This window comes from Thermobia domestica, chromosome 17 (genome assembly GCF_964235325.1).
Source record: "Thermobia domestica chromosome 17, izTheDome1.hap1.1, whole genome shotgun sequence".
Lineage (NCBI taxonomy): Eukaryota > Metazoa > Arthropoda > Insecta > Zygentoma > Lepismatidae > Thermobia > Thermobia domestica.
The window spans coordinates 139684681-139701477 of NC_137470.1; the positions used below are offsets into that span (position 1 = coordinate 139684681).

The following is a 16797-nucleotide window of genomic DNA, read 5'->3' on the forward strand; positions in this document are numbered from 1 at the left end:
TGGATATATTTGTAGAAATAAATAACACGCATATGTGGTTGTGAAATACACATTTAAAATATAAAACAACACAAAATATTTATTTATTTACAAGGTACTAAATACAGCTCAGAGGCCATTTTCCACTGAAGCAATCAACGTAATGATAACAACATTGGGGAAAAAGTAGAAGGAAGGCGGCCAGAGCCTGTAAAACTATAGATTGCTAGTGATTCCCCTACAAGAAATACAAAACGAATTAACTATATAATAACCTTTATCTATGTTTGAAACTTTCGAAACTTTACTGTTTTTATCTCACAGCAGTTAAAGTGAAATCAGTAGTAAATGTTACAAAATATAATTAGGCATACCTAACAACTCCTTCTATATATACATAAATAAATATACGCTCCAGTGAACGAGCGATCAAGACACCTGTAACTCAATGTGGTTGTCATCTTTCAACTGAAAAGCTTACCGCGTGGGTGTTAGATAATTTTTTCCGTTCTTTTGTATAATATATATATATGAAGGGTAAGGGGAAAAAAGAAGGAATGTCACAAAACTGCATTTTCAAGAAAACTGCGTTTTAATACTGAAAACCGCGTAAGAAGAATTGGGTTAGTTAAATCTTTTGCCCATTTAAATGGACATTTCTACATCTACGTATGCATGGCATATACAGTCAAATAGTACCAAGAGTTACCAACAGATATTGCAAAGCACCCGAAAAAGCACATACATGGACATTCCTCCCCCCCCCCCTACCCTTCATATATAAAATTCCGCCTCCTCTCCTCTATGAGACCAATAAATTCCGAATGCAAGCCCAAGATGCGCTCAAAAATGCACAAATAGCATAAAATAAAAATACGCTTATAAAATGTACGAAACAATTACTAATTTACCAAATAAAATAACCATATTCTATATCTTTATGGGCACATTTACGCCCGTTGTTCCAATAGTAAAACAAACAAAATGCAAATTTTATGTACCCGTTCGAGACCTCTGTTCCAACATTGGAACATTCAAAATTATAACTCGTTTTCATTAATAACAATCATAATCAACTGTTGCATTTCACATGTATTAAAAACTTAATCTACTCATATAGTATTATATACTTAAAAAATTCATAAATGTACATAAGATTTACTTACCTCCTTTGAGACACCATAATTTGTTATGCAGCACAACTAATGTTGACAGTACACATTGCTCGCGCCAATTCAAGACGAAGAAACGTCGTCTGCTAAACCAGTGGTTCCAAATCAAAAGATTCATATAAGAATTGTTACTTTTATTCACGAAATATGAAAAATAAAAATGTGCCAAGTTTGGAACAAAGGGTTTAAATGGGTTAATAAAACAAATGCTTTGCAAATGTGAGCATAGAAATGAACAATGAGATTTCAAAAGAAATAAAGGAAAAGAGAAAGGAACGTATAATAAATATGTTAAACTGTGCTTCTTCTCATATACTTCGAGTTTTGTTTACAAAAGGTGTATAATAGAATATTCTAATTTTCCATTATAATTTGTTTTCTTAAATTCTTTTATTTGAAGTTGCTAATACAATGATCTTTTATCAAACGAGCGTAAATAACTTTTTATTTTAATGCAGATACCTTCTGGCACATTTTGTTAAAATTAACTAACATAGACTCATAAGTGAAGTATGAAATGCGTGTTAAAAGTACATTGTAGATTTTTATATTGTTGTGAATTAGTGTGTTCCTAGTTGTGAATTAGTGTGTGAAAGAAGTTGAATAAAATGTAAAAATTTTCATGAAACCGAAACTCTTCATTACCGTATAGCTGTCGAACGTAAGAGGCTTGGTTCCCGAAATTATACTAGGAATATAGAAATCATTGTAGGTGAATGTAAGTGTAAATTACTGTTTATTTATTAAGATTTAAGTTAAATATATTAGGAGCTAAGATTTTTCACTCAGTCTTCATTATTCCCGTTACAGGTTCCAAACACTGTCCAGGAGTGAGAATATGTTGCCAAACAATTTCAGGAGAAATGGAATTTCGCAAATTGTGTTGGTACCGTAGATGGCAAACATATCTTTTAAACCTTCAGGATCGACAGGATCATTTTATCGAAATTACATAGGTTTCGAGAGCATCGTCCCACGTATCACATACACGTATATAATATGTATAATGTACTTAACATCTAGCTATTTTATACGTATATCAGTAGTTTAGATGTTCGCCTTCGTGACGTATGCTATACTTATAAAGTAGGTATATATGGTGTGTATTTTCAACGTAATTTTTATGTTCAAAATTTCCCACTATCGTTCCATTTTGGACGTGGCAGGTTCAGATTCCCCGGGTGCTGTTCCACTTTTCATATAGTACCAGTTAAGTGCTCGGAAAGTGGCATTCTGACCCCTAGTCTTCATATTACGTACCCAGCCGGTGGTGTAGGGGTAGTGCTTCTGCCTGTCACGATGCATCGGACGTGATGCTCTGATCATCCATCCTGATTGAGGTTTTCCCTGGAGTTACTCAGTCCAACCAGTGAATGCAGGCAGGGTACCTTCTCTAAGGTCAGGACCGCTTGCTTCCCTGAAGGGCCAACGTAAACTCCTACTTAGAGGCCCGAATCCTTCCATGTATCCTTTCCTTGACCTAATAAAAAATAAATTATTTTTCTCTATACTTGTTGTTCATCACTGCTTGAAATGAGGGTCGTGTGCCTATATCGGGGCATTAAACGGACGCTTGGAACAAAATAACATTTTACTGACTAAAATGATATATGTCTCATGAATACATCTCACCTGGATTCGAATGGATAGTATTCTGAAATGGAGAATAAACATGACCCCTTCCCCGAAGAGAAAAATGAATGAGTTGAAGTTGTTGTAAAAACATTCAAGCACTAATGGCAAGTAATGAAGTAAAATAAGAACGAAAAAAATTAGATGAAATTGAACGCAACCAAAACCAACGCTATTAAAAATAAAACTTAAAAAAAAAAAATCTCACGGGACGAAATAGCACTCTTAATATGAGGTTGAGTTCCGATTGTTTAAAAAAAAAAAAAAAAAAAAAGCAGATGGTGTGAAAAGAAGACGATCATCCTGTTCTAAAATCATTATGCAGCAAAAGAAAATAAGCTCTGTGATTGTACCCACTGATATTTGAATCTGACAGCATTCGTATTCAATAAAACAAGCAACATTGGGGCCGCAGTGGCTGTGGTAGGGCATTCGCCTCTGGTTCTTGGGGTCCCTGGTTTGATCCCAGCTCGCGCTAAGTGAACTTTGTCGTGGACAAACACAGTGTGCGTGGGTTTTCTCGGGGTTCTCCCGTTTCTCCCCACTTTGTTCATTCCGCTATTTCATTCATTTCTCGGCATAAGCGTGGGACGTAAAACTGAAAGATTTCATTTCAAAATAAGCAACGGAAAATTTTAATTGATCGTCCCGACAATGGCTGGAAAGCCTACTACCGAACACGAACTAGGCCTGTCAATCTGAACACATCTGTAAGCAGAAGAACGCATGGTGAGGGAATAATGAATATGCTCAAATATAAAATCTATACACACATTTACTATGAATTCTAATGTTATCTTACATCTAAGATCACATGAAATAGTCATTTTATGTAGCAATATCACTTTATTTTATTAAATGCTGAATAAAGTAGTAATAAAAGATGCCTAACATAAAAAATGTTAGTTAATTTCTTGCATTCTGGCATCCTTCTTAGAAGTATGAATTACGCGCACCAAATAAATATTTTCACTTTGCTGCTTTTAATCCAAATTATTGAATATGTTGAATATTATTGAATTTGGAAAATGAAGTTTCCACATCTGCAAATACATTTGATTACAACTGACATTGAAGAAAACAGTTCAGAGAATCCTTTTGTATAAATTATAAATCAAAGCGTTTACATATTACCAAAATTCAAACAAAGAACTTTGCAATTGTGTTACAATGACAAACTTTAAATCAAACTTGCGTATATTACATTCACACGACTAATGACTTTTCGTCTTAAAATGGTTTAGACATATGGAGCATCAAAAGTGTGACAACAAAATTGCAATGTTAAAATATTTGTAGTATGGCCCAGAAAGCAATGTTGGGTTAAACAGCTCCCATTCATAATTCAAGTTACCTCATTCCAGATTCTACTTTGGATTACGTGAATTAAACTTAAATCACCTCAGATCGTGTGGCTGTCATTATCCGCTTCAGTTCTTACGGGGATCCTGAAACACGAGTAAAAACCAATATTAAATATACAACCAGATACCACTGAGTATGTATGACAACACATCTACGTAAAATTATGGGAGGACTTCGTGAATTGTATAAGAGTGTAAACTAAAAAGTAGCTGGTACCCAAACTTCCCGTCATAAAAAAATTGCAGAACTTAGACTTTCAAAAATCACGAAGCTGTCAAAATCTGCTTAATACTTTCCTGGGCTCGTAAACGTTCGATGCAATCAAAGATACTGCAAAGATGGAGGAGCAAGAAAACTAACGTAAGAGGTAATGATGGCGAACTATTAAATTCAAAGGAATGAATGCACTGGTGAACAGTATGGGATTAGGAATATCGTGCCGTGTCCAAAGTTCGTGTAAGGAATGAAGACAAAGCCAATTGAACTGACAGACTTGAAAACAGTTGGAAGGAAAGAAATGTTCAAAAAGTAGTTTTCCTTGTGTGGAGCTTTAGTCTCGTTCAACAACGAGGCTATATGTTTACCGTATGATTCGAACGACCTGAACTCCCATTTGGAAGCTCGAGTCTTCTGTGCGGAAGACACGTATGATAACCATTAAGTAATGCATGAAAGTTAAAATAAATAAAATCAGTACTCGGTTGAGTGTTTCGGAGTGCTGTTTTATTTTACAGCATAAAAATTGTGTCAATTCTAAACGTTACGTGAAATATCGTAAACTTAATGCTTTGTAGCTGTTAGAATGCTATCTCGGTGTATTTCTTAATGAAAGTATTTATAAGCAGAAAATTTGTTCCTAGATCTTATATATCAAGAAAAGGAACGAACATTCAACTCCGAGGTCACATTGGTCCTTTTAGGTGAGTCTAGGACGGGATAAGGAAGCGATCCTGTTCTGAGAAGGTACCATCCAGGCATTCGCCTGGTGCGACTGAGGAAAATCAGGGAAAACATCATTCAGGATGGCTTGTCAGAGCAGAGTTCGTGCCCACGCTCGACCTACCCAAATGCCGCGTATCAGGCAGATGCTGTATACTAATACTGTACACAATACTATCAGCACGCTTTCTTACTCTGCAACATATGAAACATAGGAACTACTTTTATTATGTAATATAATTAGAAACCACGATGTTCACAGAATACACTTTACCTGATTGGAAGAGTAACTAAAGTACTGGGGTGGGTTTGGCTTAGATTAAACATGTCTTCTGTTCTCTTCCATTTTTTGTAGTGAAATAAGAAACTTGTCATGTACAAACATGGCTTCTAACTCTATTAAACATAAATATCTAGAACTATTTTACGAACTAGTTGGCATTATCACTGTTTACATATGTCCTGCAACTTTCGCTCATGAAACTCAAGCAGCGACATTGCATGAGAATTACATCGTGTAAAAGATCTATTAGGAGAGGTTTAGTTCTTACCTTTCATCGATTAGTTCTTACTTTTCATCGAATCAATATGTGATTCCTGTGTTTGGTGAAGTACTAGTGATGGCTGATAGTTGCCTGTCTTTTGCCATCTCACGGAAGGTATTGTTGTTGCACTTTTCTTTGTTTTCCCCCAGACACACTCTGTGCAGAAATATCAAATCTCTGTCTGCTTGTTGAAGAACTTGCTATAGGTATTGAAAAACGCAAATTATCTTCGATTCTTGAAGGGGGTTAGTTGAAGGTTCGAGGTTATCGCTATCCGATGATGATACACTAGGTATAGGAGACAGTTTCTTAAGTTTTCGAGACTTTCTTTTCCTTATGTTCCGAGGTTATGACGAAGTACTGTATTCTTTATTGGAAATGGTAACCTACCATCCATCTATTTCAAGCTGAACACCTATTGCTGGGAGAGTTCATCACATTCATCGGTTGTTTACATCATTCATTCACTCGTTGCTGCCGTGACATCAAAATCTAACATCTGCGAAATAATTATTTACTGTTTATTGTAACCAAGAAGTTCTTGTATTTGTTAATTAAGTACATTAAACTTTGGTAATGACTTCCTCTTACCTTTGTTCTCATAGTACTTACTAAAGAGTCTCGCACGCGTCGACTTAAAGTTTGTTTAGATGACATTAGTCACTTCTTAATGTTTTGGTCTTGCTGGCTCTCTGTCATGTCAGCCTGTAGGCAATTGTCCGCTACGCTCATGCACCTTATGGTCATCATCTGTACTAGGAATTGTCGATCTAGAAAAAGTAAGTTTCCTGATTTACACGAGCTTTTCCTTCTTGCTGGATTTCGACGTGTAGTTCCATCTAACGTCAGCTTTTGCGACACGAGGAAACGCGGACATTGCCTGTATCATTCTGGAGCAAATGACCACTCTCAGGTGATTTTGTGGGTGCACCCTCTTCGATCTATCCATGACGTAAGAGGGACAGCCGGAACAAAACGGCTTGAGAAGTGACGATGTTGCTGTTTGCTTGATGATTCTTCGTCGAGAGTTGGGCGTCGAGCTTAGGATACTGGTCATACATCGAGGATCTCTACCCTGACTTCGATGTTGGAAACATTTTTTAACTTGTCAACAGTATTTGGACATGGAGAGGGGGACATTCTACCTCTACCATTATTAGAACACTGTTTTCTACCAAAAGTCAACATTTTGAATTATGAATGTTATTTCATGTACGGTAGTTCGAGTCGCCTCACTCCTCAAAAGTACTTCTCGTAATTGGTACACTCCCTTTGCTTTCAGCACCCTTCATGTTTATTCTGTTACTACTTGTATCTTTACATGACAGAGATTTGTTGAGGTTTTGATTCTCTGATGGACCCCTCGTTGTTTCCGACATTGTATTTTCTCCATGCCTCCTTTGAATCTTATAGGATTCACCCCCTCCTCTACTACACGCCACGAAAGTTTTCTTGTCGATATTTTGTTTTTTTCTTTTTCTTTTTTTAAGCAGATCGTACAATGTTGTCCTTACGAAATAACCACAAGATCCATTATCCTGTGTTGAGATATGATGGGACTCCATCCTCTTTGTTCTCATCCTCCAAATATTATTGTTTGGATTTATGTGTCTTATGTCATTTTAGTGAGTGTAGCTTTACCTATGCTGAGAGGACCGAGTCTATTTTACGGGACAATATGATGTCTCTAAGATATAAGAAGTGGTTTGTGCTACAATTCTCGAGGAGAGATTTTGACTTAAGACAAATTGATTGAACTAGGATTTAGGAGAAATTTCTTATCGAAGGTGTCAGGAGTTCAATCAATAAATACAAGAACCTGTAACTAACGTAGAATATGCTTGTATATATAGCGTATTATCAAAATCTGGGTGTACTGGTTTAAGTAGAACAGGAATTTCGTCAAAATACAATGGCAATGTATATTAGGGTGATCAGATGTACTGATTTTCGCAGTACAGCACTATTTTTTAAAGAGCTGTCCTGCGTGTTGCGAAGATGCCTAGAAAATCGAGAAATGCCCTTCTTTTTTGAAGTGTCCTGCGAAATGTCCTGACTTACAGTAACGTATTTGCAATATTTTAATGTTTCATTCTTTATTCACAACATTTTGAATCACAGGCACTCTTTTCCTGAATGATGAACCACCGTGTTTTCAACATCCTCAAAAGATTAGGAAAGGAAAACAAGCAACAAACCATTGTTTTGCTATACGTTGTTTTTAGTGAGGGGGCCTTGTTGAGATATTGGTAACGTAGGAAAGATTTCTATTTCAAGTTACGATAGTGGTGCTAACCAAGTTAAGTAGAAGTTCCCTCGTGCCAGTGTAATTTTTCCCCCATTCCTTAAAATAATCTCTCGATCCGAAAATCGATTTTAAAAAATTCAGCCCTACACGAAGTTTCACTGTACGTTCATAAATATAAAGCACTTTGTCATTCATCACAGCGTTTGGAGTTATGTTGAATTCCTTCAACATTTTTGTAGGGTGCTTTTTATTAAAACAAAAATAAATGATTAACTTAAGGTTAACGTTAAATGAAATAAGGAGATGCGTATTGTCGACGTAGGGAGCTGTCATATACTATTATATTTGTGTCCTACTTTTCACTTGTCAGAATCTGGGCACCCTAATGTATATCTCACTAACCGTACTGTGAACTGTCGTCTTGTTAATGTTGTAATAGAATGCTAATATTAGTTTCAACTTGATATGTGACGTGGTTCTTTTACGTCAATTTTTAAGTTTAAAAGAATACTATGCATTGGAAATTACACTCTCATATAACTTTCTTCAGCTGAATAAATTGTATCGATGGGTATATAACTTATCTTTAGACATTATTTTTCTAACGATATCATTAAATGTAATTTTTTGCATGAAAATAGAATTTCGGAGCAAGTCGCAACGTTCAGTAGTTTTTATGAACCTACGTACTCTTACAAGGGAAGTACTAGAAGTGGTACGCGCGGGGATATGCATGTGTTATATATTGTTGGATAGGTCACATCGAGTACACCTCACATGTGAAATATCTCGCTTCACCGGGCCCTATAGGGGACATGGCGATTATTTGAAAATGTGAACAAGGCACGCTCCGAAACACCAGAAAATGTCGACAAAATAGGAAGCCATGATGTAATTGTTTTGAGACAATGTGTGTATATATAGGTTTTAAAGGTAGCTGAATACAGATCTGTCATCAAATGTTTACAAATCTAAATTGCGGATCCAACATGGCGGACACAAATCACAAAAAACAAGCTATGGATCTGAAATTGGGTATATAGAGATATTCGATTTAACTGTGTATGAAATAAATCGTATACCTAAACTGTAAAATTCAAAATGGCGGATCCAAGGTGATGGACGAAGTGCAAAACACTGCTATGGAACTGAAAGAGGGTAGGTTGAAATTTTTGTGGTCACGGAGTACGAATCCAATGTTAAAAGTGCGAAAAACAATATGACGGATCCAATGTGGCAGACAAAAAGTGCAGAAGTACAGAATGGACATATGTGTATCGAGACGAGCCTGAGCTCAATCTCGATCTCCTATTAATTTGCAAAAGGACATCACGATCTCGAATTAGAGACGAGATCGAGACTAGTCTCGGTGTCGGAACCATTCCTACTCATGTGAGTGGACATTTATCATGCATATGGCTCAAAAGTGTACACAGCATAATGTGAAACCAGAAAGACAGTTGTGCAAGGATAACGATGTATTAAACTCCAACGCGCACTTTTCGCTGTCATTCTTCGGATCTTCAGACCGTATCTGCAAATAATCACAACGTACCTTACAGGCGCCATTCAAGCGAGATGTTACAGATGTAAAGTGTACTCGGTGCGAGTTTTTGAACGAAATATAACACATGCCGATCCCCGCGTATCTTTTCTAGAGCGGGGGAGGAAGTTGGTAGTAAAATAATTATTGCCTATGATTACAATCTGTTAGTATCATAAAACTTCCATATGCGCTACAAAACCTGCTCTGCATTCCGTGCCTCATTTTTGGCATGATTGTATAGCAAAACACACTCCCTGTTTATTGTAAAACATCACCTGCCTCTACTTGCCCCGTTATGTACTATAGGTATTTTTCTACTACATGTGTAAGAATCACATATGTCCGTGCTGTACATATTTTTTGCACTTTTTGTCCGCCACATTGGATCCGTCATATTGCATTTTGCAGTTCCATAGCAGTGTTTTGCATTTTGTCTGCGTTTCGTGCATTTCGTGGCTAAGCGGTTAGCGTACGCGCCTTTGGCGTGGGAGACCCGGGTTTGATTCCGGGTGGAGCTCATGTGGTTCGGATTCCACGTTACTCAGTAGATCCACGTCTCATATAGCCTCACTGCTGAACGAGACGTTAAACTCAAAATCAACTCAACTCATTTTGTCCACCATCTTGAATCCGCTACTTTGAATTGTACACTTTTGGTACCCGTTTTATACATAGCGACGTCAAATACCTCTATATACCCAATTTTAAATCCATAGCTTTTTTTATAATATTTGTGTCCGCCATGTTGGATTCGCCATTTTGATTTCTAAACGTTTGATGTCAGATTCGCCTTCAGCTACCTTTTAAACCTATATATATCACGTTTCAAAATAATTACATCATAGCTTCTTATTTTGTCGAGTTTTTTCTGGTGTTTCGGAGAGTTCCTTGTTCTGATCTTCAAATGGTCACCACGACCCTTTACAGGCCCCATTCAAGCGAGATATTTCAATATAATGTGTACTCGGTGTGACCTTTCCAACGATATCCAACACATGCAGGTCCCTGGGTACCGCTTCTAGTACTTCCCTTTTTAGTCTTTTATTATTGTGTGTATTGAAATATTCGAAAGCTGTATTACGTCTTGTTTGAAATATACACATGTATAATAGTATGTAATACATGACAATAATATATGAAAAAATGTTGAATCTTTACTTGTAATTTGTAAGAAATTATAATAAAACAAAAAGATTCTTGCGGATAGGAACAAAGTAATAATTAAATGTTTTAATTAGTAGCAAATTTAATTTTGAACCTTGAAAACAGGTCTAAACGATTTTCATATAACTACAGGATACCAAGAAAATTATTAGCACCTCTTCCTAATAGGGCAATGCGTTTTGATTGAACTCTAAAGAGAAAAATACGTAGTACCGTAGTTGACGTTATCAAATCAAAGGAGTAGAAAAAATATCTGGAGTATACATGAGAGAGAGAGAATTTCAAAATAATACTAGTGCACGTTTACTCTTATGAGAACTTATTCATCAGTAACGGATTACAGATCTATTACAAATAACTTAGTTTTTTTTAGTAAAAAGTAGCAAAAAAGTTTCATTGATCTTACATATTTTCATTTACTAATGGGCAAGTTTTATAAACGCATTCTATACTACGTATATAGTGTACGACTTAGACATCAATTTGTAAATTAGCCACATCTGTTAAATTTCTGCTTTTAGTGGTCAAGTTTAGAGCCGAGCCTGTTTTGTTTTACAAAAGAATAAAATAGGGACTAGTCCACTATGGAGAAACAAGAGACACTGGGATGAGAAATTTATTTAAAGAACTTTTTTTTTAAATAATTTCTCGAAAAGGTGGTGCTGAAATTGAAGCCCTCCAGTGAAGGAAATAATTTGATAATTTTTTTTTAATTATTTTTTTTTATTTTGTTTTATTTATTTATTTTTTTTTTTAGTATTTATTATTACTTCATCCTATGTTCTCTGTTCAAATCTGTAAGATTTGACTTTTAAAAAATACAGAATAAATTAAGTCTCGGAGAATATATGACAGCAGATACTCAAGATTTTCAAGATCTCTTATATGAGTATCCGCCTTCATTACTTTGATATCTTCTAATGATCATCTTTCAGTTACAAAAATTCCTTAAACGTTTTAATTAATCTATATTCTATATGGTTAAATCAATGATGATTTGAACGTGAAATGCAAAATTTATATATTTTCAATATCTTCATTTACAACTAAATTGAGAAAATAAACAAAGCTCTTAATTATAGTGTAAAAGATTTATTGTTACAAATGCTTAGAAAAAAATATCTCGTATAGAGAGTGTTGTTCGTCATTAACAAACTTTTAAGAGCACCAAATTGTTGAGAAATAGCATCAGATTTCCATAATTTATTAATAATATGAATACGTTGACGTTCATCCGCATTTCATAATAGATCATTGTTCGCGTTAATTTTCCACCTTCAAATTATTCGGCACAAGTAAAGAAATAGACACACAAGTCACGATTAAGATTTGCAAAATCTCACAAAATATATAAATTAAATATTAGAACAGCAATTAGGTTAATCCATACATGAATTTTGGTAGTTCCAATTATCTTACTTATTTTGCTTAAATGGTGCATTATCCTCGGTTGGTGGGATTGAGTCTCTTTCAGTCTTTACATCTGCTGAATTATTAGCAGTTTTTGTAGCATCTGACGGATCTTGAATTGAAGGAATATTTTCAGTTTCTTGATTCGACGACTTTTGCAAACGTTCAGCTACTGCATGAGCAATTACCTTCAAAACACAAACCTTTATGGCTTCTTGTTCTGCTGTCAGACGACGTGTGGACTTGGTTGTTTTTGCTGGTGTCTTCTCATAAATGTTGGTGCAACTAATCTCTTGATTATTACCACTAGTCAACGTAGTATATTTGCTGGATACTTGATTTTCACTTGGTAACGGAAAATTTTTCAGTGACTCAAGGTAAGTCTTGAGCTCATGCTGTGCCAATGCTGGCGAGGTAGTTGAATACTCTGTATCACTTGGCGATGATGATCGATATGCACCAGAATATTTGCAAGCTATAGTATATGTCGCAGAAGTGCTAGCGTCACTCAAACTTTGAACTTCAGACGAGCTGTTTGTCCTTACAGACCGTAGTTTCTTCGCGGTTCTATAATGGCGAATTCCAGAAAGACAACGAACACCCCGGTTCTCTTGTGAAAATGTGCTTATTTCCTCTAATTCATTGGAAGATATTTCATTGTTATGATAATCCTGGTCATTTGATTCATTTAAACGTGATTTTGGTTGTCTCCATTTATCTTTACGTGTTGTGTTCTTCTTTACATATTGCTTTCTGTTACTTTTCCTTATCAATTCTTTCTCTCCCCATTTCTTCTTGTTTGCCATAGTCAGTTTTGTATGTTTTTTACGTTCAATTGTTTCATTCTCTCCAGCATGCAGTTTTGAGAGATCTGTATTATTACTATCGGAAGTTACTGTAAACGTTTTGGATGGATGAATATTAGAGATTGTAGTTGGTCCATCATATGAAGTTGTGATATTACTGTCGCTTTCGTCATCTGTGACACGTTTTTTATCCTTCCTATTCTCTCCAACGACTTTGATTTCCTCTTTTGAGGACAATGCATAAGGAACTTTGCCTTGAAGCCATCTTTGACATATACTTCGATAACAGTGTTCTCGGGATAGATCACTTATCTCTAAAACTAACCTCTCTTTCTTGTCTTCACTGTTAGTCTCTTTGTTCTTCATTTGAGGTTTTTTGGAATTCAAGTTATTTAAATCAGAAGCCCACTTTTTCTCTACAGGCGATGGCTTAAAAGGTTTCTTTGTGACTTTCGTGCGACATATGTATTGAACTGGAGTTGTCTCGAGAGGTCTTGGTGAAGATGAAAGCAAACGATGTAGTCTGGTGCAACGTGGTTTTATTTCTTCCGTTGTTTTCTTTCGTTGACCTTTCTGTACCTTTCCTTTTTGGTTCTGATAAATAGGAGGTGAAACTTTAGGAGATTGAATTTTTGGAGTTGTTCGTTCCTGTTGAACTTTTTTCTTCTGATGAGCAGTTTGGAATGGTTTATTTTGGACAGAATCCTTTGGTTTAACATTTCTGTTGAAATTACTTGCTTTTTCTTGATGAACAGGTTTATTTTTCGTTTGCTCTGACGCTTTTTGTGAATAATTTCCTTCTTTAACTTTGTTTCCAGAATATATATCTTTAGCATCTACCTTTAGAAGGGCTTTTATGCCATCAGCAGTCTTCACTCTTTTAGTATTATTTTCTTCTGTTTTCTTATCACATTTCTGTTGGCACGATACCATTTGTTTCTTGATACCAGGACTGATTTTACCTTTCTTCTTGAGTCCTTTCTTCAGACGTGACGGACGTTGTTTTTTAATTCCATATATCCTCTTTAGACGTTCGGCCATTTTCTGCTTCCTTGATTTTGAACCTGGAAGAGTGCCTTTTATAATTTTTGATACTACGTCGCTTGGCAAATAATACGAACGTGATGTATCAGTTGGAGATTCTAACGTAGGGTCACTTGGGAACGTTTCAAGACTTAGATAGTTTCTAATCGATGTATACTCAGCGTCATTTTTTGTGTACACATGTCGTAAGTTAAACTTCGGCCTGATAAATGCATCTGAACGTGTCGTTTGGCTTTGTCTCATAAATGTTTTATCTTGGAGTTCTTCGCCTAATGTCGGAATTACATTATCCTGAGAAGGATTTTGCAAACATGAATTTGAAGACATCAGTGAAGGCAGTGATAGTCCAGTTTCCGGTTGATTGTCATTATTCCCTGTTGTTGATGTGAGAGGTGCAGCGGCCGTCACTGTTTGTTGATTACGAAGTAGCGTTCGTTTTCTTCTACGTTTGACTTTATGACTCATAGCACTTCCATATATCAACAGAGCTCTTCTAGCTGACTTACTACAATTACGAACATATTGGACATTAGTGTTTTCGGACTTAGGCCACGTAGAACGCCCATTGAATAATGTATAAATAGCTTTTATATACTCATCGCCTTCTCCTCGCTCCTTGCATTCATTCACTATTTGGTCAATTTTTTCTTTTATTTCTTGTTTTCGATCAAGAGCTTTTTGATACATTTCACACCATTTTACTTCGTTCTTGGCTGAAACTGTGGACTTATGAGCAATTTGTCTAATCAATGATTTCCAATCAGGTGCAACGGAAATTTTATTCTTTTGCTTAGACTTCTTAATTACTTTTGGGCGAGGAATGTACAGTGATTGAATTCTACAACTGTTAGAGCCAGTCCGAAAGAGACCCAATTTTCGTTTCATCATCTTAGTTAATTTTTGGAGATCTTGATACTCTTCAGCACTCTGTATTATTTCATCAGTGAACGGATCGCTACTTCGGGAAGTTTTTTCATCAGGCTTCATGGTGGAAGTGTTTTGTTGGCTCCCAACAGGTTTTAGTCTAGTAGAGGGACTGGACTTGGTACGTGACACGGAGGTCGCTGGTGTAGATTGCTTGAACTTTGGGCGTATAGATTCAGGTTTCGGACGTTCAGAGATCGCTTGTTTCATCACTTTCGATGTCTTCATTCTGTTTGCTTGATAGAATACTGAAATTACATATAAATTTAAGTTATTTATACATATGTAATGAAAGTTGCGTAGAAGTGGTATTATTGTCTAGGTTTTTACAGTTAAGTGCCAACAAATAGCATGTAAAAGAGACAGCAAACTGGATCATGTGCACTTCATCCAACTGTAAACAGAATATTAGTAAATTATTGGCATAATAATGTTCAATGTTCGGTATTATCAAGTACTTGTGCATTCATGCTACAGAGTTACCGTAACATGAAAACACATCCCATATGTACAACTCGTACTTCTCTTACATACTGTGAGTACTTAACTGGTCGTGTCTGGTTTAATATGTATTTAAACAGAAATTGAAGTGGTAGCAGAGTAAGAGAGGAAGGCTGATTAATCTATACCAGGAAAAGAAGCTCTATCCGCCTCTAGAAGATCAGTGAGTTTTGAATTACGAACTGCTAGGGTATGAACTGAACAATAGATTCCTTTCGCACCTTTTATTTGGTTCCTTAATAAAATTTAAGGGGCAACTACTAGAGCCATTCTAGACTGGGACGATTAGCTACGAAAGATGGGAGGTTGCCCAGGACACACATAATGTTGGAATGGTTAGCAACATGCACTTCTTAATAGTGTTAGCATTGCTAAATTGTCTGCTGGTGTTGTTCGTCAAGAGTAATCTCTTTTTGCAGTTTTATAGTTTGTCTGTTTTTCTCTTTTATCTCCAACACGGTAGGCAAACCAATAAAATTGCGCACTGGGAAGAATATCCAAACTATTTCCCAGGGAACAGGTAGGCGGTCAATCAAATTCACCGTATATGTTGTGCTGGGGGAATGCTTATCTCGGATATACTTAGTTAGATGTCAACGATCCGTAAATCAAGTACCCTAGCATTATTGCGACCAAGCAAGTTAATAGATGTTATAATCAAACTTTGACTTCCAAATACTTTTGTCTGCGAGTGTATAAGAGACATTTATTTTCTATCGTAATTTTTATTCGTTGTGTAAAGACTAAAACTCAAGAAAGTTAAATGAATAATTTTTTTTTACACATTTACTTTACACATGTGTTACTTTACACATTTTACAAACAACAAATTATTGGCCATATGAATATATAAATTTCTAAGCATATATATATTTTCATTTAATACATTTGGGAGCAAAGCCGGATCCAAGATTGTCTGAGGGCGGTAGGCAAACCAATAACTACCAAAATAACCAGTCACATTGAAACTCTTCAAAGTGACATGTGACAGTATTCTTTACCCCTGACAACGCTGGTGCATAGAACAGAGGAGAGTATTTTAAAGAGGGTTGCAAGTGCTATGCAGGACAAAATGTTGTTCTCTCCTCCTGGCTTCTGTTTTCTTCCTTACTTGACAAATGCTATGTTGTTTTGCTTGGTGAATCCTTTTCCTTCAACCTTCAGGAAATCGACTTAAACTATTGCTTTTGCAAAGCTCTGCTTTCTTTTAAGCTCCAAACGGAAACATAATGGCAAAAAGTTTCGGAGAGTGTTGCTATTTTCACTGCTAGCTTCTCATTTTAGATAGTGTATATTTACAACGAAGGGGGAAGGTGCACCGGTGCACCCCCTAAATCCGGCCCTGTTTGGAAGTCTATCGCAAGGAATTGTTATTGCAATTCCACATGACAAGATATTTATTAAAGAGTATGATGAAAGTTGGAGAATTTACAGAACTGTTTCGAACAGCAGGATGCAGGATATAATTCTTCAACTTAAACCAGACACCGTCAATTAGAGGTTTGGAGATTTGGATCCAAGG

The 16797-nt window shown here is 36.0% G+C and overlaps 1 long non-coding RNA gene across 5 annotated transcripts in view; it reads left to right on the forward strand.

The window, feature by feature from the left end:
* Window positions 1-16797, forward strand: part of LOC145674374 (uncharacterized) — a 212882-nt gene that overhangs the window by 120103 nt on the left and 75982 nt on the right. For 2 of the 5 annotated variants that reach the window (XR_014128911.1, XR_014128910.1), the window contains exon 4: window positions 1962-2237. The exons of 1 other annotated variant lie outside the window; for it this stretch is intronic. This is a non-coding gene — a long non-coding RNA (uncharacterized LOC145674374). Of the gene's footprint in view, window positions 1-1961; window positions 10659-16797 lie in introns of those variants that run through there. 2 more of the 5 variants (XR_014128912.1, XR_014128913.1) reach the window with 1 other exon arrangement.